This window comes from Aquila chrysaetos, chromosome Z, assembly GCF_900496995.4.
Source record: "Aquila chrysaetos chrysaetos chromosome Z, bAquChr1.4, whole genome shotgun sequence".
NCBI lineage: Eukaryota > Metazoa > Chordata > Aves > Accipitriformes > Accipitridae > Aquila > Aquila chrysaetos.
In genome coordinates this window covers 81,404,963-81,430,179 of record NC_044030.1, presented here as the reverse complement: position 1 = coordinate 81,430,179, position 25,217 = coordinate 81,404,963, and the positions used below count along the sequence as shown (strand labels likewise).

The following is a 25,217-nucleotide window of genomic DNA, read 5'->3' as shown; positions in this document are numbered from 1 at the left end:
TTTACAAAGAGAATTTCATTTTTAATTGAAGAAAAGTAACGAAAAGCCGAGTACAACAGAAAACAAGCAACTAACAGAATTTTCACTTTGCAAGGGTTTCTCTCCACGTACACGTTTGGTTTTTTTCACTTAACGAACCTCACTTTGAAAGGAAATAAAACCAAACAGACCCATTTATTTCAGAAGACAGGGAGCTACTCAGAAGTAGCCATTGACCTGCAACCTCATGTTTCACCTTAGTCTGAGTTCACTTTCCTGCACAAACAAGTTTTTCTGGCCTCTTTGGCCAGCCTCTCTGCCAAACTGTTTCAGGAAGCTTGACACTGCGTAAACGCCTGCAGATGTTCTTATCTAGGCTGCCATCAGTGTATGTTGCTCCCCAAATCAGGGAAGTTTCAATGTCTTATATGTAACCGAGATAATTTATAGATGACCAAGAGTCTTATAAAAGAGTAGGTAAAGAAAAACCTAAACAATCAGAAATTAATGGAGGTAAGTGCCCTAAGTGCAGTCCTAGAAAACTAAAGGAAGTATTCAAACTCCGTAATTTAAAAGAGGTTATTCAAGGACTGTTTTGAATGGAGCGATCAATGAACATTGGGAATCTTAAATCACAATTAAATTCCATTATTTGTCAGCATTAACCCAAACGAGCTTGTTTTCTTTTAGCTGCCGTACTTGAAATCATTTGGAATCTAATTGGAAACAGTGAAAATAAATTAAATTACAATATTCCATTTATTGCATCACACAGGAAAGTAAAAAAAAAAAAAAAAATCTCAAGTAAACTTTGATAACTTTGGTAAGTTTCCTGATATCCATGAAGTTGGTGGCTTGGGATATGACTGTGGTTGTACATGTCATGTATACATATGTATCTCCAAGTTACCTTTAAAGAAGCTTACTCACACCTGGAGAGTGTACAGCTTGACCTGGGCTTATTTCAGCATCTCACACGACTTTAGTGATCCATGTTTAATTTAGTGCTGCCATGGCTGTATCCCTGGAAGCATCGAAGCCAGTGAGTTTAACCCTAGTTTAGGCACGATGACATGAATCACACAGAGCTGTGGCTGCAGGGCAAAACTGGCCTTGATCTTGGCCTAGAAGCGACATCACGCAAGAAAATAGCTCTTTCTTGGTGCTTTGTCAAGCCTTCTTCATCTCCTTGCTCTTTTTTTAAATGTTGGAAAAATCAGAGAAAAGGTGTGAGATGAGAAAGTATTGAGCTGAAAGACATTGGAAAGGTGGGAGTAGAGTTTATTGTTGGCTGGAGTCAGAAAGGTTTGTAGTCTCCCCTTGTACAGTTTCACTGGTGGAGTGACATACCTCTTTTTGGATAAGGGGGATTTAAATATGAGCTTCTGTCATAGTTGATTGGTTTGGCATCTTGATGGGATAGTCCTTTCCGAGTTGTCAGTTTATGAATATATAATCCTTTAAGGCACATGTAATAGGGAATTAATTGCTTTTGCTCTTTGGGAGGACACATTCAGCATATCTTTAGAGTTTTAATGCTTTCTTCTATTCTTTCCATTTTATTTTCTGTCTATTTCATTTCATCAGTTTTTAATATGAGTGGAAATTCTATTTGAAATAGGTCAAAATACTCCCATGTCTTCTTTTTTTTTTTCAAATAGTCTTTCTAAATATAGATAATTGTTAGAAAATTTCAGACCTTAATAATCACTAATGTTATTGTCCTTCTTTAGCAATCTACAGAACAGAGATTCTTTATTCTAAGTTTATTAAGGAAGCTACAACTTACATACAAAATGCATAATGAATTCTGCTATGAATAACAATATGCTAATGTTCAAATAACTTCTTATATTAGTAACTAATGATCACCTCTAATAGCACTGCTATATTTGTGTGTAAACCACCTTCCTATTTATATAGCAATTACATCATGTGTCTGTTATTTGAAACGTACATTTGAATACAACCCATTTCCAAATAAGCAAATATATTTACGTAGCCAAGTGCAAGCAGACACAAGCTCATTTCACGCATCCACTAAGCGGGGCAGATGGTGGTTCATGTGGCACTGGGCTCTATCATCTGGTACGAGCTCATGGCTTGGGAAAGACTGCGTGCTAGCATGGCTATACAGCTTGTGCATCTGACTTGGCTTGCTTCTAGCCACTTGAAGAGTGCCAGTAGACTTAATTTTCATTTCTATCTGTCTACAAGAAATTAAAAAGCTGCGATGTGAATGCGGTATGCTACGCGGTGGCGGATTGACTTGATGCTCCCTCTGTCATCAGAGTTGTCTTACAGCGAGGAGAGCTGGAGTCACGTTTCATGGGAGCCGTTCATACCAGGGCATTGCTTTTGCTGCTGGTCCCCACCTGTGGAGATGCAGTTGGTTAATGACTAATGAGCATATGATGATGAGGAGCCAGAGAGACACCATACTACTGCAGGGATGCTGTGGATAAGCAAGGCTCAGAGGGTAATGGAGAAGAGCAATTATCCATGTTTTCCTTACTGTTACAGGAAAGCATCTGAATGTCTTGAAACCCTTTTAATAACATTGATAAAACTTTTCAAGAAATTTTACAATTGTTTTCCGTGTGAATTTCATGAGCGGAGATACAGGAGAGAAAAGAAAGCTCAGTCGGTTCCTGTGGCCTTGGAAACCAGATTCTATACATTTTCTGTCTATGAGTTCCTAGGAAAAATCATTTAATAACATTCCGTGACAAAAACGAGTTTTCTTCTTTTCAACTCTCTGGGAGGAAACAGAAATTGCCTGTGAATTTCTGTAATTACCCCGACCACTCATTCAATAGAACATTTAATAAAATAATAGCAATTCTTCTAAACCAAGAATTACATATTTATTATTCCTTAAGCATCACGTATATAAACATATTTATAAACAATTCTTCAAATTTAGGAAAGGGCTGTGTAACTTTGTCCCAGTCTACAAATAAATCATTGTAATTGTGTTAAGATGCATTGTCACATCAAGACGGAGGGTTAGGCCTCCTAACAAAGCCGTTGCTTTTTGACTTTACCATTTTGAATCATTCAGTTTTGACTTTCAGGTTATACTAAAATACATCTTTGATATGCTAGACAGAATGAGCTGCTTAAATCTCTCACTGCAAGGCATTTCTCTAAACTCTCTAATATTTTTTTCTGGCTCTTCACTGCATCCTTGACAATTTTTCAGTATCTTTTCAAATGTGTTCTGATATCAATCTCACCAATGCTGTAAACAGAGGTAAAAATCACCTCTCTGTCGTGCTGATTTTGCATGCTGCCAAATTCTCTGCACCCACCTGTTTTTTCCTGGTTTTGTTACCCGTATTAGAGAGTGGCTTCATGGATACCCCAATGCACCTGAAGGGCAGTGATGTGCCACCCAGAAATGACAAAGAGTGCAAACCAGGAATTCACACCCAGTTTTTTCCAGCAGACCCAGAATCTTGAGAAACTATAGCACAAGGTGACTAATTTCAAAGTATAGTGCTTTAGGCCCACTTCCAGCACCTTTGGAAATGCTCCAGGATCTTCCTCCACCCTCCAGTGCCACTCCAGAGAGGTACGGCTCTTCTATAGGTCTTGTGTGGATGGTTCCATATGGATGTCTCAGATACCTTAGTGCATCTCAGATGTCATTAGCCTCCTTTAATCAGGTAACCGCAGTCAGACCTTTGGTTCCCTTTGCAGTCAGGGAAGACACATAAGCAACTCCGAGGCTGGTTTAGCCTCCCCTGCTATTATTTACTTTGCGCCTGGCATCTGGTAGCCTCACTTGTTACTTCTCAATTCTAGTCTTAGAAAGAAAAATGAAGTCTTTCTCTACTTACCTTTGCCATGTCATCATCCCTGATTTTAAGACCAGTAGCGTATCTTCCCACATTATTTTTTTTCCTCAGGCTGAGTCCCAGTCTTCTTTGCTGTTCTTTACATAAGAGTTGTTTCATAACTTTGATCATCCTTGTCATCCTTGAGCATTCCTTGTCATCAAACTAATAATGCCCCTGAAATCTAAACATGATAATGAGTTTCAGATGTCTCTCAGATAAAAAAATAATAATAAAAAAAAAATCAGTAGTGCTATCACTTTTTGAAGGGAAGACTCTTCAGACTCCCCTGAAACCCACAGGAGTCCTTCCCTTGACTTCCGTCTGTGAGCTCAGTACGTAGAAGCATACAGTCTGGTCCCAGAGTGAAAAACAGTACTTCAAAAGTGTAAAGAAAGCAAAAATCTGAGAATTTCCCATTATGGGTTTAATCCAGATCCTTAGACATTAATGATAGCGTTTCTTTTAACATCAGGGTTTGTTGGACGAGGCCCAGGCTGGCTGTAAAAATGCTGAGCATACCTTTTATTAAACGTTTTGTTATTTAATGTGCCATTTTCTGATGTATATTTGATAAACAAATTTGTTACCAGAAGCGTTCTTGTTACCAGTGACATTTAAACACAAATGCAGATTTATATATGAGTAATTGTGTTTCAAGAGTAACTGTGTGCATAAGTCAGCATTTTGCAAATGTTACAAAAATGTACAAGCCCAAGCAAAAAAACCTACTTGCCCATCTTCTGCTACATTTGATGTAATGAAAGGTAATTACATCCTATTCACACATTAAAAGAAAGCACTCATTTTGGATAAGACCATGATTGAAAATCTGTTGAAGTTAATGGAAGTCTTTCAGTTGGTTTTGGTGGAATGTGGCTCAGGCTTTCAGAAGGAAAGTAAGGTTTCGCAGAGCTGCTAAGAGATCTCCTGGGATTACAAACGAGGGATTGTCACCTCAGTGTTCGGGTGCTGTAGAAACATCTTCTCTTCTGAAACTCTTGCCTCTGGCACTCATCTTCTTGTTGCACTAACATAAAGAAAGTGCTGTTGACTCATATCTACCAGAGGTGAAAATCCAATCTCACATATGTCCTTGCCATATAAGAACATTTAGAAAAGAAATACATGTCCTTAAAATTATATCAATTCACCTTACATGACTAAGAAAGAGGCCATTTCTAAAGGATATTGATTAAAATGGAAATACATTCAAATAAATGGATTCTTGGCTTGAAATAACCTTTACAGTAAGTGAATGGTCTATTTTGAAAGTATGATGGGTGTTCTGCGGGGCACTACTGTATCTTAATTTTATTTCATTGCTATAGAGAGTTTTCTCTGTTTATGAAAATGCTATGCAAAGTGAGATCTATGGATTTCAGAATGGGGAGGAGCAGGAAATTTTGTCTTAAAAAGACATTTGCCTTTCTATTTCTCATCATTCTTTAGTATCACCGAAGACCAGAGCCAGAGACTCAAGGGAAGATGAAGTTTCAAACACAAAATAAAAACCGGTCCCTTCCCATGAAAGCTCATATTTTAAATGAGTCAAACAAAGAATAGGACCAAGGAAGTAATAAAATTCCTGTTGTAGTGACAGGTGCCAAGAGATCTTTATCTGGTCAAATCCAGAAAGGGAATTAAGGATCTTAACTGGGCAAATCTCAGCTCTCCTTACAATGAAGTGATTTTACAGCAAATGACTTGATAAGCAGGGAAAAATCTGAAGAAGCCATTAGACAATTGTGGAGCCATGGGGGAGACTGAAATTCTATATCTTCTGTGACTTGAGCAAAACACTTCTGAAAGGCTGGTCACTGCACCAACATAATCCCCATAGTCCCCATCATCTATGTCCATATCTTTTGCATCCCAAAGGTAGGCTTTGCTTTTGAGGCTGAACTGTTGCATAGGTACAATGCAAAGATTGCAGGTTAGAAAGAGCAATGTATGAGGTTGTTGCTTACCAGTTGTAGCTCTTGGATGGTGAGTCTCAAGTGTCTTCTTCCAAGGTTGCTTGGTACTTCACTGGGGAAAATAGAGGTGCTTGCAAGTTCTCCTACAACTGAGCTGTTAGAAGGATGCTTTTGCATCAGTGTCAGAGACAGATACCTAAATTCTGCAGAAGCTGCCTGGAAATTTGTTCATCCTTTTCCTGGGTCAGGCCTCACTTTGCTTGCAGAAGTCTATACAAGGACAAGGAACTGAACTCATACCCGCCATCAGCTATTTGTACAACATGACAAAACCCTCCAAAACAGAAACAGAAGCAACTCTGGTTATGGGCAGGAGGGAGCGTTTCTCCTTGCCACCTAGCAATACCGCATGGCAGCAAGACCAGGAGACTGATTCCACCTGTTGGTTTTTTTGCCTGAAACTAGAAAAGGTGCTCTGTGACTGACTTTCATGCTCAAACATGAGCCATTAAAAGTTCGTGTTGGAAAACCGGACCTAACATTATATATGTCCAAAAGTACTATTCAAGCAGGAGTAGATTACTGCCTGTGCCACTGGATGTTTGCCTGCTCTTAGTATATGATACAGTTGGTTGCTTGGTTGATTTTCTGCAACACGATATCCCTTTCCTGCAAAATGACAAGGAAGATCAAATGTGGACCTTTCCAGATCCTGAACAGGAATATGAAGGTCTCATGCTGGAACTAAAGCACATTTATAAATTAATGTTGAAAGTAAACCAGAGAGGAATAAAGTAGAGGTTAAGGAACCACATCTGTAAAAAAAATTTAAGTCCACTGTTTCCCCCTCACTTTCAGAAAGTGTCTGTAGGAGGGGTTAAAAAGTTAAATGTAAATATTTTCCAACCCCCAAAATACCAAAATCCTCATGAACTTTAAGGACAGCCCAGGCAGTGTGGACTCTAGAACACTTTCTGGTAGATTCCGTATGCTCTAGGATGTGTGAAGACATCTTGCATCTATGTTTCTGATTAACTGGGAGAATCCCCGAAGACTTTATAGACTCTGACAAAACCCAGATATTGCAATGGTAGAGCACACAAGAGAGTGAAGGGTTTCACCAGTGAATTTGCAAGAAAATGAATTTGCTGATGACAATACTAGAGGCTGCACTGAAACTTTGGGTCTAAAGGTTTAAATACTCCCACTCTGTCCTGTTGTGCTACTCCTGTGTGAGACTTCCCAAGCAAAGACACATGCTACTATATTTTCAACCAGTTAGATCTTCTCTTTAGGCTTTTCTAGCCTAAAAATGGACCAATTCTATCTGTATTGAATCAAACACCAATGGAGGAACAAGGTGTATTTCATAGAATCATAGATTAGTTTGGGTTGGAAGGGACCTTAAAGATCATCTAGTTCCAACCCCCCTGCCATGGGCAGGGACACCTTCCACTAGACCAGGTTGCTCAAAGCCCCATCCAACCTGGCCTTGAACACTTCCAGGGATGGGGCATCCACAACTTCTCTGGGCAACCTCTTCCAGTGTCTCATCACCCTCACAGTGAAGAATTTTTTCCTTACATCTAATCTAAATCTACCCTTTTTTAGTTTAAAACCATTACCCCTTGTCCTACCACCACACTCCCTGATAAAGAGTCCCTCCCCATTTTTCCTGTAGGCTCCTTTAGGTACTGGAAGGCTGCTGGAAGGTCTCCCCAGAGCCTTCCCTTCTCCAGGCTGAACAACCCCAACTCTCTCAGCCTGTCCTCACAGGGGAGGTTCTCCAGCCCCTTGACCATTTTCATGGCCCTGGCTTTGGCATTTTGTGGCACATGAAAATATAAAGATGTTGGTACATATTTCTTTATAAACTGATGAACTATTTCTAGGCATATCCTTAATCAGTCCACTGCTCATAAGAAAAGCTGAAAGCAAGATCTCACAGGGAAACAAAATGCAAATTTGGCTTTAGTTTGAATGCACACAATAAGAAAATGCACTATCTGCTGCATGATGCTCCTGTGACCGTAACGTATTTATCCTGAAGCGAACATGTGCACCTGTTGCGAGCTTGGCTTTTTTTCTGAATTTGATATTACTTGGCAGGTGAGTTTCTTTGCCAAATAGCAACACTGCTCAGTATCTGCTGGTGCTTCCAGGCAAAGATCTTAAAATATTTCACCAAAATAGAAACTATTATTCTGAATTTCTGAGTATGCAAGCCTTAGTATCACCATTTCAGAAGCAGACAGACACCAGGAAACATTAAACAACATTTCGAAACACATAGAGTGTATCAATGACCTGATAAGGAGTATATTCTCACCTTTTTAATTGTGTGCTTCAAAATCTTGCTAACATTTTGTCAAGGGGAGGAAAGATAGGTGCTGCAGCTTTAGCAGATGAGTTCCCTGGAAACAAAAATGTTAAAATAATGTTTCATAAGAGACAAGAAGAATCTGAGAAGCACCCTTGTTAAATTTGTGAAATCTCCCATACGAATCCCATATGAATAAAGTGGCTCGTGGGCAGGCAGATATTAATCAGCACACAAGGCTTTGAAATCAATACATTTATGATTCAAGGTGTTCAAAGTTGTTCTCTGCACTTCTTTGCAGAAGCAGGGGAAAAGAAGGTACAGAGATTAAAAAAAAAAAAAAAAGAAAGAAAAAATAGGTGTTTGGACAGATCTCCTGGGGACCTAGGGGTATACACATGGGATTTTTTTCTTGTTCTTTAAACATAATTTAGAGAAGATACATACTTTAAGCTCTGGTTTATTTTCACTCATAATTCAACTCCTCCAGCTCTCTGCTTTTCTCTAAATTCCCTCTAGTTTTCAAAAATCTTTTTGAAAGCCCATGCCCAAGAGTGAACCTACAGTCTCAGTTGTGGCTGTCCCCCCGACTTGTATGTATAGATACAGAAGATATAGATATATACTTCTTCCTGATATATTATCTTTGTGCAGCAATTGCTGTCTTGGTCATCACAAAGGCTGGAGCCAGGAGCTGTCAGAACTAGTAACATAAGCTTTTACAACTTGCACCATAAAATTGTTCAGTACCACAACATTTCAGCTTTGCAGCATCTGAGAAAGCTGCTGGGGGAAGTCCACAGCACTCTTGCTCTGGTGCCTCAATTTCATGTGCAAAGCAAAGGGAAAAGCAAAGGAATCACTGAAGCAAGAGATGGGACCTAAACACATATCATCCTTGAAAACGGCACCCTGCCTGGGTTTCTGAGCCAAGGACTTTCCTCTGGGTCTAGCCAACCAATGCAGCCCAGTCATCTCCAGTAAAATGCAGCAACAAGGAGGCGCCTTGATTGCTCAATAGCTTAGGAGTTAAGGTATCCATTCCCCTCGGAAGCAGTTTCCAGGTTCTCCAAGGAGGAAAATGTTCTAATTGTTGGGCTGTAGGAGTAGCCTTGCGTTGGTCTTTCCAAGCCAAGAAGGGAGAAGGAATGTTTTACAGAATACGGTGGAGAAAGGGTGAAAAGAAGCAGCCTGAGTTGGCTGTGGCTTGGGTGCTTTCTGATATGGAGGTGTTCAGAATTTGATTTATTTTATACAAAAAGCAATGGAAGAGAATTATAAAGTTTCCCTTCCAGACCATTCATCTCCAGTAGCTAAGGCACTTTTCTCAGAGTTGTGGGTTCAAACCCATCAGGTGAAGAAGAAATCATTGAATTTTGTCCTTCTCTTCCCTAGCAAGTATTGTAGCTAGCACTCTGGAGAATACATATGGACTTGTGTTTTGTTCATGCTCCCATCCATCGGGTGTATGCCTCACAGCTTGGTCCCCATGGGCACAGTGGAAAGTCTGGTGTATAAAATTAGGGAGGGTGTGGGACCTTGAAGAGGAGCACGTTTGATCGGGGGCCTGAGGGCTGTATCCTTAGAGGTCTGGTGACATGCCGGTGCCTTGAAGGTCGGGAAAGAAGTCCTGAGCATCCACAATCACAGGCTTCAGCATCTAAAGATGTACTTAAGTACACTAGTGCTTTTGCACCTCAAATCCCAAACTGTGTAGCTTGGAGCTGTAAGAGATTCCTATGTCCTGTGGCTTGGGAGAGGGATGGATAAGGTGAACCAACCCGGGGGTTAGATTTCTAGATATGCCACTGTTTTCGTTGCCACCTTACATTGCAAACAATCTTTATTTCCTCATCCATTATCCCCTTTAGACTTATTTCAACATTACGGCTTGCTTTCAGCTTTTCCTTCCAGCTGCCTTTGTGTTTCAAATTGTCTTCCCTAAGATTGATCTAATTTTGTTATTTTCTTCTCTTATTTCTAATTTCTCTAAACCTGCCGATATTATTGCTCTACCCTGACGGGGCTCACTACTCCTCCCAATTGAACATCATCTGTAAGCTTCATTAGCGTGCTGTTTGCTGTCTCAAGCAAGGGGCTGCTTATTTTCTTTTTTACCAATTTTCCCATCATTCCTCGCTGAGCCATAACCCACCCTTTGCATCTGCAAAAGCTGGAACCAAGGAGCAAACTGCCTCCCTGCCACTCCTTTAGCAGGACATCTGTATGTTGTCAAAGTCCCTGATGTTATCATGCAACAAGGGAAAGTAATGCAAGTCAAGAGTGAACCTTGTCAAGTTTGGACGTGTAACTTGGGGCTGTACCAGGATTAATTATGCCTTCTGCTGCTTTACACACTCATGTCATCAATAAATTCTAATAAACAGGAGTAGGATGTTCTTATTCATGTCATTCCAGAGGAATTAGAACACAGTAGTGTTATTTAGCAATGCAGATGTTTTATTATTGTGTTGTTTATGTGAAAGTGGATATGACATGAAGAGGTATATCAAATGAGCAATAGAGAGAAGCGAGCTGTGCTCCCTTTTTGATTATGCATATTTATTCATACTGCAGAAGTTACTGCACGTAGCAGTCTTCTAAGATGGATTGCTCAGTTTGGAAACCTAGCCTCCTTCCCCCCCCCCCCCCCGCCTTTTTTTTTTTTTCATAAAGTTTAGATATGTCAATACTACCTTTGTACAGTATTTATGAGTTCCTTCTTTAAATTGCACCTTAATTGGTTTAGTCACCACAATTGCAAAACAGGAACCTAATCACCAGAAGCTAAGTAAGCAGAAAAAAAATAATGATTTGGAGCTGTCTGTCTACTGCTGCCGAACAGACACACTGGGCACGGTTTAAAGCTATAATTGCATTGTGGCACTGGCTTGCTGTTCCCAGCACATGCATAATGTAGCTCCCAGTTGTAGACTGCCACATATCCTGCTGTATTTACCCTCAGATGCCAGCAGAGCACATGCCACCCACAACTGCTGCTTCCCAACAGTGTAAAACTGTCACACTTTCAATTAGATGCCCCAAAGCACTTTATTGCCCACTGGAGGGTATAGTCATATCTTGATGGAGGAAGATTATGGGCTAAATGCATCCATAGTAGTTCTCCGCAGGCTGCAGCAGAATTACTTTGGGAATGAATTTGGATGAATTACCCCATTCATTCTATTGATCATAAAACAGGGCTATGCACCGCTTGTTTCCGAGGGCACAAATTCTTGACCACAAACAGTTGGGCCAGTATATGGCCCTATTACTTCCCTGAAGACTTCCACAGCCGGAGAAGACAAAAAACACAGGTAGCAGGAGATCTTGCTGCCCTGCCTGTACCGATCTCCAGCTGCGGATTGCTGTGCAAATAGACTGCAGAGACAAGCTCTGCCTCTGCAGACCCTGGGCAAATCTGCCCCTCCGCTTCATTTTTCTTCACCTCTCAGGTTTGTGTCTTTGTGTACCGCTGCTTGTGCACTCACGGAGGCACGCCATAGAAAACTTCCACGACCAGCATCTAGGTTTAGAAAAATGATTGTATTTGAGGGAATTAAAGATGTACTACACCCTAGTAACCCTTCTTAACGCAATGTTAAGCAGTGTTAAGCCATCTCACATAATCTCATGACTGGAGAAGGCTAAGAGCATGCATGTGGATAGGCAGCTTTTAGCATGTGAACAGCCACACTGGCAGATGGGTAGCAATTTGTTAAGCTAACGTATCTTGATTGTATGTCTAAGTCTGTGGCTGCAAAAATTTAAAGAAAAGAGTAAACAGTGTATATCTCGATGCTGAAAGTTTTGGCAGCATCCAGCCAAAGAGGGAGACAGTATTTTGGAAAAGTGATAGGAGAAGAACATATGAATACTAATCTTCTAGAAATGTTAGTCACACTAAAATGAAAGCCACTGAGCACAAATTTAATAGCACACGTAAACACATGTGTAGTTAGGAATAGGCAGAGCCTCTTCACCTATACTGCTTCCAGCTGAATAGTTAGGATTTGCATGTGTGCAAATATCTTAGGTTCCTCGGAAGGAATTTCCACTGTATCCTTCTCTAGTGACAGGCATGGCTCAGCTCCCAGTTTGGATACCTCAATGAGTCTATGGGCAGCTGTGTCTGCAGGTAGCAGTATGCGTGTGAGCTTCGTGTCTGAGCTCTCACTGGAGTCAGAGGAGATGTAAGCAGTGAAAACCAGAGATGTTCATCTGATCACCTGGTAAACGTCTACTTCATGATGAGCTGAATCACTCTTGGTGTGCCTCTACCTACTAGATCTCTGAGAAGAAACCCTAGGGTAGACACCTATCCCATAGATATGTACATCTGGTGGTCTGAACCTGGAGCTACCAAAGGAGTTTGTGAAAGCTTTATTTTTTCCTTTTCCTTTTCCTTTTTTTTTTTTTTTCCCTGAGATGGCACTTTTTCATATAGCTTCGCTGTGATGCCGCTTCAAGTTTGCTTCAGTAATTAACTTAGGCAGCTGAACTATGTCTTGCAGGGTTTATATTGCTGATATACTTAGGAACTTTGTTAAACCAAAGTTCGAAATACATGTTTAAGTCCTTTACAAGATCAGGGCCTTGCTTAAATAAATGTGTGTGTTAATTTGAGCCTAATTGGCTTAATATTAACACCACATGACTATTAAGAATCAATTGATTTAGTTTTAACACAGAGCATCACGTACATATCTAATTTAGAAAGCTCAAAGAAATTGAATGCAAACAAGTCTGAGAGTGTAACAGTGAAGTTACAAATTTAAACACACAAGAGCCAGGGTACAGAAACAGTGCCGTTCTTCCAGCGTAGCAATAATAATTCAAACATATTGTATCTATATAATATTTTTATTACCAGTCAGACTATTAAATGCATACTTAAATCTATGCACGATATGCAATGTGGGCAAGTCTATTGTTACTCTGAAAACTATAGCTTTTTCATTTTCTAATTGCAGTTTCATGGCACTGCCAAGGTTTTGTGTTTAATTTATATAGGGATTTCTATGGTCCTTAGAGCTGTTAATAGAATGGATTCACAAAGACCCCTACTATAAGGAAGGCAAGACTGGTAAGAATGCTATTCATCATACCACCTTTCATCAGCAGGATTAAAAGAGTTTTTATCTACATTTTGCAAAAGGGAATGGAGTCACAAAGCGATGACCTCATTTACCTACTGCTGAGCAGCAGGCCAGTGGAAGCACTAATAATAAAATCAAGGCCACCCAGGTACTAAACCGATGCCTCCAGTGAGGCGCAGGATAGGTTATGAATCAGATATCTATATATACTTATATCTGACTCTACAAGGACAATATAGATGTGCAGGGCCACGACCAAGCCAGTTCTGCTCCTAGGACCTGCTGGCTTCAGTAAATAGAGATGTAGCCTCTCCGTCTGACCAGTTCCTTAGGTGCAGATCCAGTGCTTACAGAGCATATCAAAAATGTCAAACATAGGCCTGCATGGGTCCCCACATAATCCATAACCGGCAGAATTTCAGCTTACTTTTGCAGCCCCCCTTTTTTGTTTTGTTGGAAAACAACAAGCAAGCAAGCAAGCAAACAAAATCCTTTCCAAGCATGACATAAATGAAACTTATACGTTGCTGTAATCTCAAGTTTCAGGCTGTCTGAATGTCAAAAAATTAACTCAGCAGTAGAGTTTCATGGCCTGGCACCCTTTGGCAAAACACCTAAAGATGTATCTTACCTGATCTGTGCAGTAACAAAGCTATGCAAGGGCTTTCTGGAAAGCCAGGGAGATAAGCATGGGTCTAGTAAGTCCCAAGAAAGACCAGCAACCATAAAATATCCATGTCTGGTCACAAGAAAGAACTTGCTTGGGGCTTCTCAGAAGTAAATGGGAAAAAGGATTTGTTATCCCAAAGCTAAAGAGTCAGGGCCAATCCAAAAGTGACCCAGAGAGCTGTGGGGGCACCTTCAAACATTGCATGGCAAGTATTACACAGTCCCACAAGTCCCCTCAAATATCCCAGAGGAAGTTTGCTCTGTCCCATGAGACCCACGGCAATCTTCTTTTCCTCTTCTCACCAGTTACAAAGTTCTGGCTGACCCTCCTCAAGGCTTCGAGTGGTCCTTTCAATGGCCCATCATTCAGTGATCTGAGAGCTTGGGTCACTGCTATTGATGTTGTTATCTACTGTTCCTTTCAGTTTGTAAATCTGGGTGTTTAATTTGTTATTTCTGTCTGTTGTCCTAGGCTTTAATACCGAATGGCATTAACCAGATACCTGCACAGTCAGACACGCTTCATTCCACAGATCTGTACCACATGTACCCTGAATTAGGACTAGTGCGTGTGGTACAGGGCTAATGTAGCCACTTCGGGGCTGAGGTTTGATGCCATACTAACACTGTGATAGGCTTTCCAGACCGGTGTTCAGTTGCACTGTTTAGATTAAACACCTTTGTTGTGGTTTAACCCCAGCCAGCAACTAAACACCACGCAGCCGCTCACTCACTTCCCCCCACCCAGTGGGATGGGGGGGATAATTGGGAAAAGAAGCAAAACCCATGGCTTGAGATAAGAACGGTTTAATAGAACAGAAAAGAAGAAACTACTAATGATAATGATAACACTAATAAAATGACAACAGCAATAATGAAAGGATTGGAATGTACAAATGATGCTCACCACCCGCCAACTGACACCCAGTTAGTCCCCCAGTGGCGATTCCCCGCCCCCACTTCCCAGTTCCTATACTAGATGTGACATCCCATGGTATGGAATACCCTGTCGGCCAGTTTGGGCCAGCTGTCCTGGCTGTGTCCTGTGCCAACTTCTTGTGCCCCTCCAGCTTTCTCGCTGGCTGGGCATGAGAAGCTGAAAAATCCTTGACTTTAGACTAAACACTACTAGCAACAACTGAAAACATCAGTGTGTTATCAACATTCTTCTCATACTGAACCCAAAACATAGCATTATACCAGCTACTAGGAAGACAGTTAACTCTATCCCAGCTGAAACCAGGACAACCATAAAATGGCATTTACTTCATCCAGATGCAGACAAGAGACCATATGTCTCCCTGGGGTGACCCGGACCACCTGGAAAAGGAGTTAGCCTGTGCCTTCAGCTTGCTGTTGGGCCTCACAAGTGTGAGCAAAGAGATGGGCTAAGAGCTCATCAGAGGAGCTCCCGTCTGGCCAATGTACAGGCGTGAGCTCAGACTCAAGGGAAGAAGAGATGGCAGAATTTCTGAAGCCAAAATAGCCCATCTATCATCTCGCCTGAGCTTGTGACTTGGTGCTGCTCCAGTGCAGAGCAACTGAGGGCTGCAGTACACCCTGGACAGTCGTTCTTTAGCAGAGCTGCAGTGCCAATGGTTAGTTCAATGCTCAGAGTAGATTAGCTCAGCTGGCAACGGTGCCAGCTCCTGGGCTTGTAGCAAGCAAAAAATCAGCGCGTGTGATTCATGTCACCTAGCCTTAACCGTTTGAAGGATTGGCATCTAGTCTAGGATGGTCATATGAGCTTCCTCTGTAGGTTCCTTCTCCCTTCCTTAGAGGACAGAAGGACCTTCTGGTGACTCACCCCGTCCTGAGGGAAGCGATACGGACCATCTTATGGAAATTACTCTCTCTACCTTGCTTATAGGAAGAGCTAAAGCAGCTGTGACTAGTTGCCCTATTGCATAGTGGGTAGCAAAGGGAGAGGGATCCCACCTTAACTGGGAATCAAAGTTTAAAACTGGGGAAGTCCATGGCAGCCTCCAAATCTGTGCGCTTTGTCTAATCAGAATAAGGAGCACGCTGCTTTATTACCTTTAAGCCAGTGGTTAACATTTTGCTATGCATTTCCTTTTGCTTAGTAACCTAAAATGAGTAGTTATATATCATAGTCACTGTTGCACCATGCCTCTATTTTGGTTGGATTTTCAGACGTTTCCTGGCAAACGGGTTATAGCTTTAAGATACGAACATAGTCCTTAAGTTCAGGCTTCAAAATGGGGAGAAAGTAAGAAATAATAGGTTGTCAGCTCTCTTTAAAAAGGTGCATGCATCAGGAGAGAAAATAAAGACGCTATTGCTGTGCATAGGAGACTTCAGAAGCATTCAGATAATACTTACATCTGCTTTAATGATTCCATTTAAGCTGTCATTTTCAGCATTTACCTTGCAGCATTCAAAAGCAACTACACTTACATGTTCTCAACAGACTCAGTGCCAGTCTCAGATAGAAGAAAAAAAAAAAAAAGAAGAAGAAAAGAGAGGAAAATGAAAAGTGCCATACAGTATGTTTCAAAGAACAAATCCCTTGCAGGAAATTAGCAGTAATTTTGGGGCCACCGCTGTTGAAGAGAAATAAGTTTCAAGAGAAAAGTGAGCGCGCTTTCTTTTTTTTTGTAAGCAGTAACAAAAGGCAGAAGTAAAGACAGGCTCATTACAAGGCTTAAAGGGGCACAGGCAAATATTTTGGAGCAGGAGCTCTGGAATCAGGGTGCTCTTCTCTGTAAGACCCTGCATAAATCACTTCACCTCCTTTGCCTCGGCGTTTCTGTGTGGTTTGTAAAAACGGGAACGGTAAAGCCGTGCTCAAGTTGGCACTGCGCAGCTCAGATTTGCCTCCCTAGGTGGAACCTTGTGGATGAAGCTCGGGGCTGGAATCTGCTTTTGGTTCAGTGCTGACACAGCTTTCTTCCGCGGCCTTGGGCAAGCTGCTTAATCTGCTTGCAGCTTACAGCTTTGACAGAGGTGCTCTTGACAAATGCTGTGCTGTGATTTAAGCCCGTCCACCCCTTTCTCAGCTACAGATTTGCCTCTTGGTGCTGCCCAGAGCCACGAGGGGACGTGTGCCCCTACGTCAGCCTCTCTAGCTCGCATCCCAGCATCTCAGCTTAATCCTTCGCAAGGGTGGTTTGTGTTGCAGTGCCAGGCTGTAGGCGTGCAACCTCTTCTGCTGACTCTGCTGCAACAGGAATAATATCTAGCGTAAAGGCCAGCTGGGAGCCAAGGGGATCCATGGGTTGGATGATGCTGTCTTCGCTAGATCTGGTTGGACTTCAGTCTCTCATCTGCAAAAATGGGTTGAGAATAACAGCCCCTTTGCCAGTCTGCTCTCCATATACCACAAGACTTCTAGGAAGACTCTGCACAATCAGTGTAAAGCTTAGAGGGAGTCCTAGATTTTCAGAGGTGGCTCTGAGAGCTTGTGTCCCCTCAATTTGCCTTGCACGATGCATGAAACAGCCTGGAAGTGAGGCTCGGCCAATTTCTGTCTTGTCTTGAGTCTGTTCATGGAAACATTTGCTTAGCTTTTAGGGAGTAGCTCTTCACTTGCAGGTTTCTAACTAGGGAACACAAGAGATGAGAGGTTCGTTCTCATTTTAAACCCAGGGAAATAGGGGGCTCAAATGCTATAAGACATTTCTCTGCATCTAAATAATAAAACAGATGAAGAAAGTGGATGTTACATACTTATTGAAACATTTCCTTACCCTGTACCTCTTCGAAGAATTCATTTTTAACCGGACATTTTGGAAATTGAAGTCGTGTGTTTATGGAATAAGCGGGATAGCTGAGGTTAAATGCCAAGGGACCTCCCTAGGCCATGGGGACATTAACGGCAGCCTGCTGCCCGCGAGACACACACTCCAGCTACAGAAATGTGTGAAATTAGCAACACCACTTTCTTTTCTTTCTTTCTTTGGATGCCTTCCAAATTCACCTCCGCCTTCTCTCTCTGGATGCAAACCAAAGACAGTAGATGCTACAGTGTGTATCCTCAGGAGCAACTCTGCAGATTAAACGCCCGCAGCTATTGTGCATCCAAATTCTCTACTGAAAAATCCTTTCTGTGACAGAGGAAAATTAAAAATCTAAATTCAGAATGGAGCCAAATTACCTACTCTTGCTACAGGAAGTCCGACATATCATTACAAACTGGTTTACTTGTCCGTGTCCAATTTAATGTGCCTGGCTTTTCTTATGAAAAAGAAAAAAAAAAAAAAAGAAAAAGAAAGAAAGAAAGAAAAAGCCAGACAAACAAACCAAAACAGAAGAAAAGAAAAGCAGGTAATGATTTGTTATCTCTGTAGCAGGTGTGAAGTGGACATTGTAACGCAAATTATTGGGGCTTCCACAAAGGGAGACTGGGGTAGGGACTGTGGGATCCAGAGCTTCGTATTTGACCAGATAAGGGACGGAGCCACTGCCTGGTGTTTACCCTGCAGTGGCCCCTGGTAGCTGCTTCAGAGGCGAGCGCAAGAAACCCTGCAGAAGGCAGATATGGAATAAATGGCCTACAGGGAAGTTTATTCCTCAACTTCATTAATTAGAGGCTAGCTCAAGCCCTGAAGCATAAGGGTTTACAACCTGAGACTAAGCAGTGATGAGAAAGAGCTGCTGGTCTCCGTCTGGGTTGGGAAGTGGTTTCCCAGGCAAGAAATGTCCCCGAAAAATCTGTTCCCTGTCAGAAAGACTGCTTTTCCTCCCAGCAAGTTACGGTCGGGTCCTCTAGAGCGTGCACACTCCTCCAGAGCAGTTCAGCCCTTCCAGAGGGACAACGTGGGTCTTGGGTTTGGGTCTCTCCCCTTGTGGCTCTGCAGAAGGGGCTATCACAGCTCCCATCTGTGGCTGGCCACTCCACGATACAGAAAATGGGAAGCTGGCTGGTCCTCAAGGATTCATTCCTTCTGACATGCCCTGTACCACCAGGTGACTGACCACGGCAAAGTTGTTGAGGCAGTTGTCTACAACAAGCAAGGACAATCTGTGCCTCTTCAGCATTCATCGTACCGTTAAGGGTGAGCTATGCGGTGCATGTCCCTCATCCCCCGTAGGATCCTGAGTCAGAAAACTCTTTAAGGAAGGTATTTTAGTCTTAGATGTGATATGTAGAACTGGTTAGACCAAAATGCTGTTTTTCGATAGAAAACTTGAGGTCAGTATAATGACATGTTGATGAAGCACTTAAAAATGAAATACATCTTTTCAATAATGTGCAGGCAATCTAGTCTCAAATTTTCAGAGCAGGAGGCATGTTTTATTCCTTCAAGGTAACTTTTCACAAAGACACTCACTGTTATTCTATAGCAGCATTTTAAAATGTGTGAATGTTTTTAAAACAAACTGAAACATTTCTATTTATTGTTATGAAATGTTTTTATTGACCAAAAATTAACTTTTGTTTTGCCTTATTTTTAAAAATATTTTTTTTTAGGGAAGGAGAGGAGCTAGCTGCAATTCAAAGCAGCAAAAGGACTGTTGCAGACTTGCAATGTGTTTAATGGAAGAGGACATCTGGTTTTCATGTAATGCTAATTTAAAATATTCGGCACTTTGACAGGTGGAGCCTGGAATGGAAGTGGGCGGTGAAGAGTGTGGGAAGCACGGAGGAGACAGGGGGGTGTTAAGGATGGACAGCTTAAGGTAACAGGGAAATCTTTCCTTTTAGGAGACAGTATCTTCTACAAATGTTATTTTAGTTTGTGTTTCATGAAAAAAAGGTTTTCCAAAACTGTTTGTGATTGACTTTTTGGAGAACTTGATATATAACCACATAAATACGTTTAAATCAATTCCGGGTTTCATCTGTTTAAACTAAATGCAGACCTCTTTAAGAAGCTATTTTCTCCTTGCCTTCATACAAGAAGACAGAAGAAAACAAAAGTACAAACCAGAACAAGCAATCAACCTCCTTTCTCCCTTAATATTACCCTCAGAACACACTCTTTCAGTACAACAAAAAATTCTGCAAGTGCTTTTTTAACTAAAACCCCATCTTTTTCTTGGGAAAACACATATAGACAAAAATACAGAAGCCAAACTGATAAATACAATTGACCTGCTGTGACGTTAACTTAAAGCTCATTGATTTCATTTCTGATGTGCCACAGGAACATTCATTTGCAGTGAGTGCTGGCTACGACTTTTTCATTAGTGCTGCAGCAGCTGGATTGCAGCTTTGGGCTGGTCAATGGAGATGAGCATAGGCTGACCTGGGCTCTTCTGCTCTGGCTTCTTTCTGGCCAGCTGTGAGCTAATTAGCTAATGGCAATGGGCTGTTATCATGAAAGGCAGGACATGTTAGCCCAGGTACAGGGCGGGAATAAGTATGAGGCTTCTGAGCTCAAGGTCTATGTTGTAACTGGATATTGAAAAAAGGAAAAAGGTAATTTGAGTTAATCCTGGTTATTTACTCTAAGCAGGCACTTATAAGACCATTTTCAAGATTGCATCCAAGCATCTTCTAGTAATGAATTATGCATTTCAATAAATGGCTCGCTCTCTCCTCCATGATTGCTAATTTGGGATCTGGGTCACAAAATTGAGTGTGACCCATTGGGAGTCACTAACTCTGACAAACTCAGCCCTATCGGGGCATTTCTTCTTTCAAAAGCTGGGAGATGAATGGGTTGAGGCAGATGCTGCTCTCACTGAAATAAGCAATTCATCCCACACAGGGCTTCATGGAGATGATGAGTCCATTCCTCCTACACCTCAGCGCTGGGAGGCAGTTGGATCTAAGAATGGGTTCAGCCCATTTTTTAATTTTTTTTTTCAGATAAAATTGTCTATCTGCAAAATGGCACATCTGAATTTAGGTTGGCCTTTAAAGTTTTCCAGGGTGGGGTGGCTGCATTCTTGCTCCCCGTCCTCTCTCTAATTTTGTTAATCAGGAGCCTGCCTGCACCATGCCGTTCATAACTGCCTGGGAGAGCTGTGACAAGTAAATTTCAATCTCTCAGCGGAGCTGATATTCTTAGAGCTGCAGGAGCAGTCATCATGAAGGGGAAAGCTGTGAACGCCAATAAATTATTGAAGAAAGCAGGAGAAATATTTCCTTCTGTTGACACATTGGCATTCACCTTTGGGAATGTAATCATGGGAAAGGTAGGCAATCTTTTGTCACAGGGACCTTTCGCTCGGAGAATTCAGTCTTTTTAAAACCTTAGTAGGGAGCCTGCAAGCTCTCAACATGGAAGGGATATTCAAGCTATAGGACATCTTCAGACAGGCACGTTGCTCAGAAATGACAGTGAAACTGAATCAACTCTGCTGCACATTAAAACATGCTCGATGATACAACAGGAGGTTCGCGGGGTAGGCGGTAAACCCCTCCGGCTCCCTGACCCCTGGGACAAGATCTGCTCAGGAGCGGGATTGTTTTCTATGAATAAAACAAGGCAGCCTTCAAAAAAAAAGTCAGAGTATAAACATGGCAGAATGTAAAACTCGGATGAGAGCAGGAGGTGGAAGCCAACGGAGACCTGTTAGTCTAAGGCAGAGAATGGCAAGGGCACGTCTTCCAGGAGGGACTATTCCCTCTTGGGCTGTGCCTCGGGGGAATGGCTGGGGGCAAGACTGGAGAGCTGGGATAGTGCGGGGATTGTTTCTTCTCTCCTGAAACTCTGGCTCCGCTGACAAAAATGAAGCTGCCCAGGCCTGGCAACAAGGAGGATTTGTTCCTCTGAATTTCGATTTCTCCTTGGAAAGCCATCAAATTAGCACTGATGTTTTATTCCAACATCAGAAACGGCAGGGAAAAATACCCAGGAGCTCCCTGGATTTAAATCCACAAAATCAGCTCCAGTTTTGTTTAGACAAGATGAGTGAATAACCCCCCTCCTCAGCATCATATTTGGCTCAAATCACCAATTTACCGGTTTACAAAAATCTAAAACTGCCCCTCCGGCAAATTAAGGGATTACGTCAATCACTCAAGTCCAGTCTACCTGACAACAGCACGCAGCAACAGGGCAAAAGGTTTGATGCTCTGCTGGAATGTGATAAGGAGAAAATGCCAAATGACACATAGGCAAAGTTATTACCAGCGAGATGAAGACAAACTGGAGGGAGTTCAGAGAAGTGCAACAAAAATGATTAGAGAGCTGGAGGGGTTGATTTACAAGGAAAGTTTTACAAGAACAACCGTCAATATGCACAGCAGGGCTGAGCAACATCTGAGGGGGGAGAGAGAGCCTGTTGCAAATGTCTGAACAGCGCAAACACCCAGGGAGGAACAAAATTACCCAAGGGGGAAATAACTAAGATAATGGGTTGAAATTAAGAGAAAGAGGATAAAAATCAAAATAACTTCTCAGTGGAAAGACTGTGGAATAGTCTAATATGGGAAGACGTAGAAGTCCGCACCAAACAAGCTATAAATTCCTTCCCAGAGACTCTGCAGATACAAACATCAGACACCATTAACTTTAGAAACCGAGTATTTCTAAGCAACAGGTATCAGAGCTTTCAGAAGAAGTCAGGTGCAAGAAGCCATTTAAAAGGGATGGTTTCCAGATAATTCAGTGATAACTTTCTTGCTGTTCAAAACCATGTCAGGGAGGAGGTGGAGAAGGCTTTTAGTTTCAGTTTAGTGGGTGAAGCGAGCACACTGGAAATCCCCAAAAGTGAAGTTTTGGCAGTCTGGTCACTAGCATACTCCTCGATGAATAGTTTTCCAATTGAGATAGTTGGTTTAAATCTGCCTCCAGTCTGGAGTGACTGGAAATCAACACCAGATAACGGCTGCTTGGTAGAAAATGTGACATGAGTTAATGCACTCGGTTGAATTTCTACTGGCTATTGGACATGTGCTCACATCAGAAATGCTTTGAACAGCAGGATCAGCATTAAATTAACCTCTACTCTGCTAATCTTGGCAAAGAAATCCAGAAGGGGGTGGACATTAGTGATGAACTGCACTTTCACCTTTGGAGTGAAGTCATTAGCAAGGTAAACTTGCTCGTCTCCACCACCACACCACCTAACTCCTGTATGGGATGTCAGTTTGCAAAGCAAATCATTTAGCATATTTCCTCAGCATACTAGAAATAGCTGCAATTAAAGAAATGTTACACTACAGAAAGTTTGTTTGGTAGTAGCCGCTATTATTTTTTAAGTAACTCTTTTTAAGCTGTTTCTTGACAGGGAAGCCACGAGCGGTTTGTTGCACGTGACCTAATACGTCTGGTTGTATAGAGGGTGGTAATAGCTGCAACGAGTAAGGAAGCAGCATGGGAATCTCCTACAGAGTGGTATTTGAAGGTCTGGCTGAAGCAAAGCCACTTAGGCCATTTCTAGTTTATTGTTGTTACACTTTGGTGTGGCTTTCCAGTAATTTATAGGGGTGTTTGTTGAGTTCATGAGCTCTTGAGACCTGCATCCAATAAAATAGTGATGTACTTTCTCTTGACTGAAGGCAGAAGCATATATCATTGCATGCAGTGGGTCTGATATCATTTTATGCCAGATGGGGAAAAAGGCTGTAAGGCTCTAGCTTAGTCAAAAGAAGACGAAAAGTAAAGAAAAATGTCAATAAAGGACACTGCGTCGTGAAGGGCACTGTTTTGTTTCTAGTTTTCTCAGCTTGACACATTAAGTTAGCAGGCAAAGAATTTGGTAGGTTAATCTTATCCTTTACTGGAAGATCCCATATTAGTTTATGATCTCTTTCTGAGCTTGATATAAAGCCACAGAAGTTAATGAGCAGCTATTAGATTTATCATTATTTATATACACATATATATTCCCATAAATTTTCATCTGTATTTTAACATTTCCAAGATGTAGAGTACTAATCCTTTATGCTCTTGCAGTGTTAACAACAATATCCTTTTAAATTTAATTAACATTTTTAAAAGTTGCCTCTTCCTCTACCATTAGCCTCTTCCCCTCTATCAGACAGTAACCGATGGATCAGACTTGGTTGATTAGCTGTACAGAAGAGGAAAAATCACCAAAGGAGGGAGGTTTATTCTTAAAATAACTCCTTTCTTTCCACCTACAGACTAGTCTAGACATACAATGGTCAGGCAGCGTGCAGAACAATCCTATCATGTAGGAAACAACCCAAAAAGAGTATCGGTTCCTAGAGCAACTGTGTGCCCTATATAAAACAAATATAAAAATCTCCTCCTTGCAAAAGACAAAGTCAGCCGTGCCTTTGCTGGTTTTCTCAGAACTCTAAGCTCACTCACACATCAAGAAAAAGGACCCGGGAGCCTCTCTGATGTGATATCACCTGGTAGCACAGCCCACAACAGTGATTTAAAGGCAATCTTCAGATGTAGACACTACTGGATCCCAGCTAACGACAACCCAACCAATGACCCCGCAGCCACCTACCACAGAGGCCGGGGCAGAAACGATGTGGCTTTGCACATCCATGCGATACAGCAGGTGATTTCAGTGGAGCAAAGAGTTCCGTTGGCCAAATATTTCCATTAACTTTCCATCGCCCTGGGACGGGGTGACGTGGAGGCATCACGCTTGTGCGCCAGCACGGGCTCCTCCATGGCGTTGGCAGAAGGCGATGCCGGTCGCAGACCGTTCCCAGCCCGCCCGGCTTTGCCAGCAATCGCAAGCGAGCGGGTCTGGCCACGGGCCATTTGGAGGGAGAAGGGAGGAGCGGAAAGTTTTGTTTTGTTTGTTAAATTCAGCTTGGGATTTCCCTGTGACGGCTACCGGCGGAAAGTGTTAGCATATGAATTATTTAACATAAACTCAGGGACTGTAGTAAGTCTTCTGACTGTCTGACTTCTGTGGAGATTTCTTTAGCTGACAGTTTATATTCCTCTGTGACAGATGCATTTTCCGATCGTAGATTGTACCTCGTGCTGACCCAAAAAAGGCAGCTTCAGCATAAAAGCAGGGAGACCTTAAGAGAAAAGGGCTCTTGTGTAGAGAAATAAGTTAGGATTTAAAGCTCATAATTTCTGTTGTTAAATCAGTTTTAAGAAAGAAATAGATCATAATTCAAATTAAAGGTCATCTTCGATCTGTCTCCATCTCCCTGCTTTCTTGTTACTCCCTTTGTTCAGGAAAGGAATAAAACCTGTGTTATTACTCAGATGTAAAGCCTTAAAGGGAGCACAGGCTATTGCAGATTCTCCAGCTGTATTTTGCATCCCCATCTGAAATCGGGGAGCCTTTCTAATGCCAACTGCAAACACACCTAAGTACAAATGAATGTCGCCTTCAAGAACTTACATGGTAAGTGGACAAGAGGTGGAAGAAAGGAAGCCGTTGCTGAGATGGGGAACCGAGGCACAGCAAGGTTAAGTGGCTTTCTGGAGGTCGCTCGGGAAGTCTAACATCGAGCTGGGAAGAGAACCAAGCTCTTCTGAGTCGTCATCCCCTGACAAGCCCATCCTTCTTCTTTTCCTACTAA

The 25,217-nt window shown here is 42.0% G+C and overlaps 1 long non-coding RNA gene across 1 annotated transcript; it reads right to left on the bottom strand.

Moving 5' to 3' along the window:
* Positions 1-24,296, bottom strand: LOC115336933. Its single transcript, XR_003921993.2, has 5 exons — positions 24,173-24,296; positions 8,070-8,154; positions 5,792-5,852; positions 3,825-4,005; positions 1-2,354 (listed from the first exon to the last, which is right to left on the bottom strand). It is a non-coding gene; the product is annotated as an uncharacterized LOC115336933 (long non-coding RNA).
* Positions 24,297-25,217: the final 921 nt, after the last annotated feature.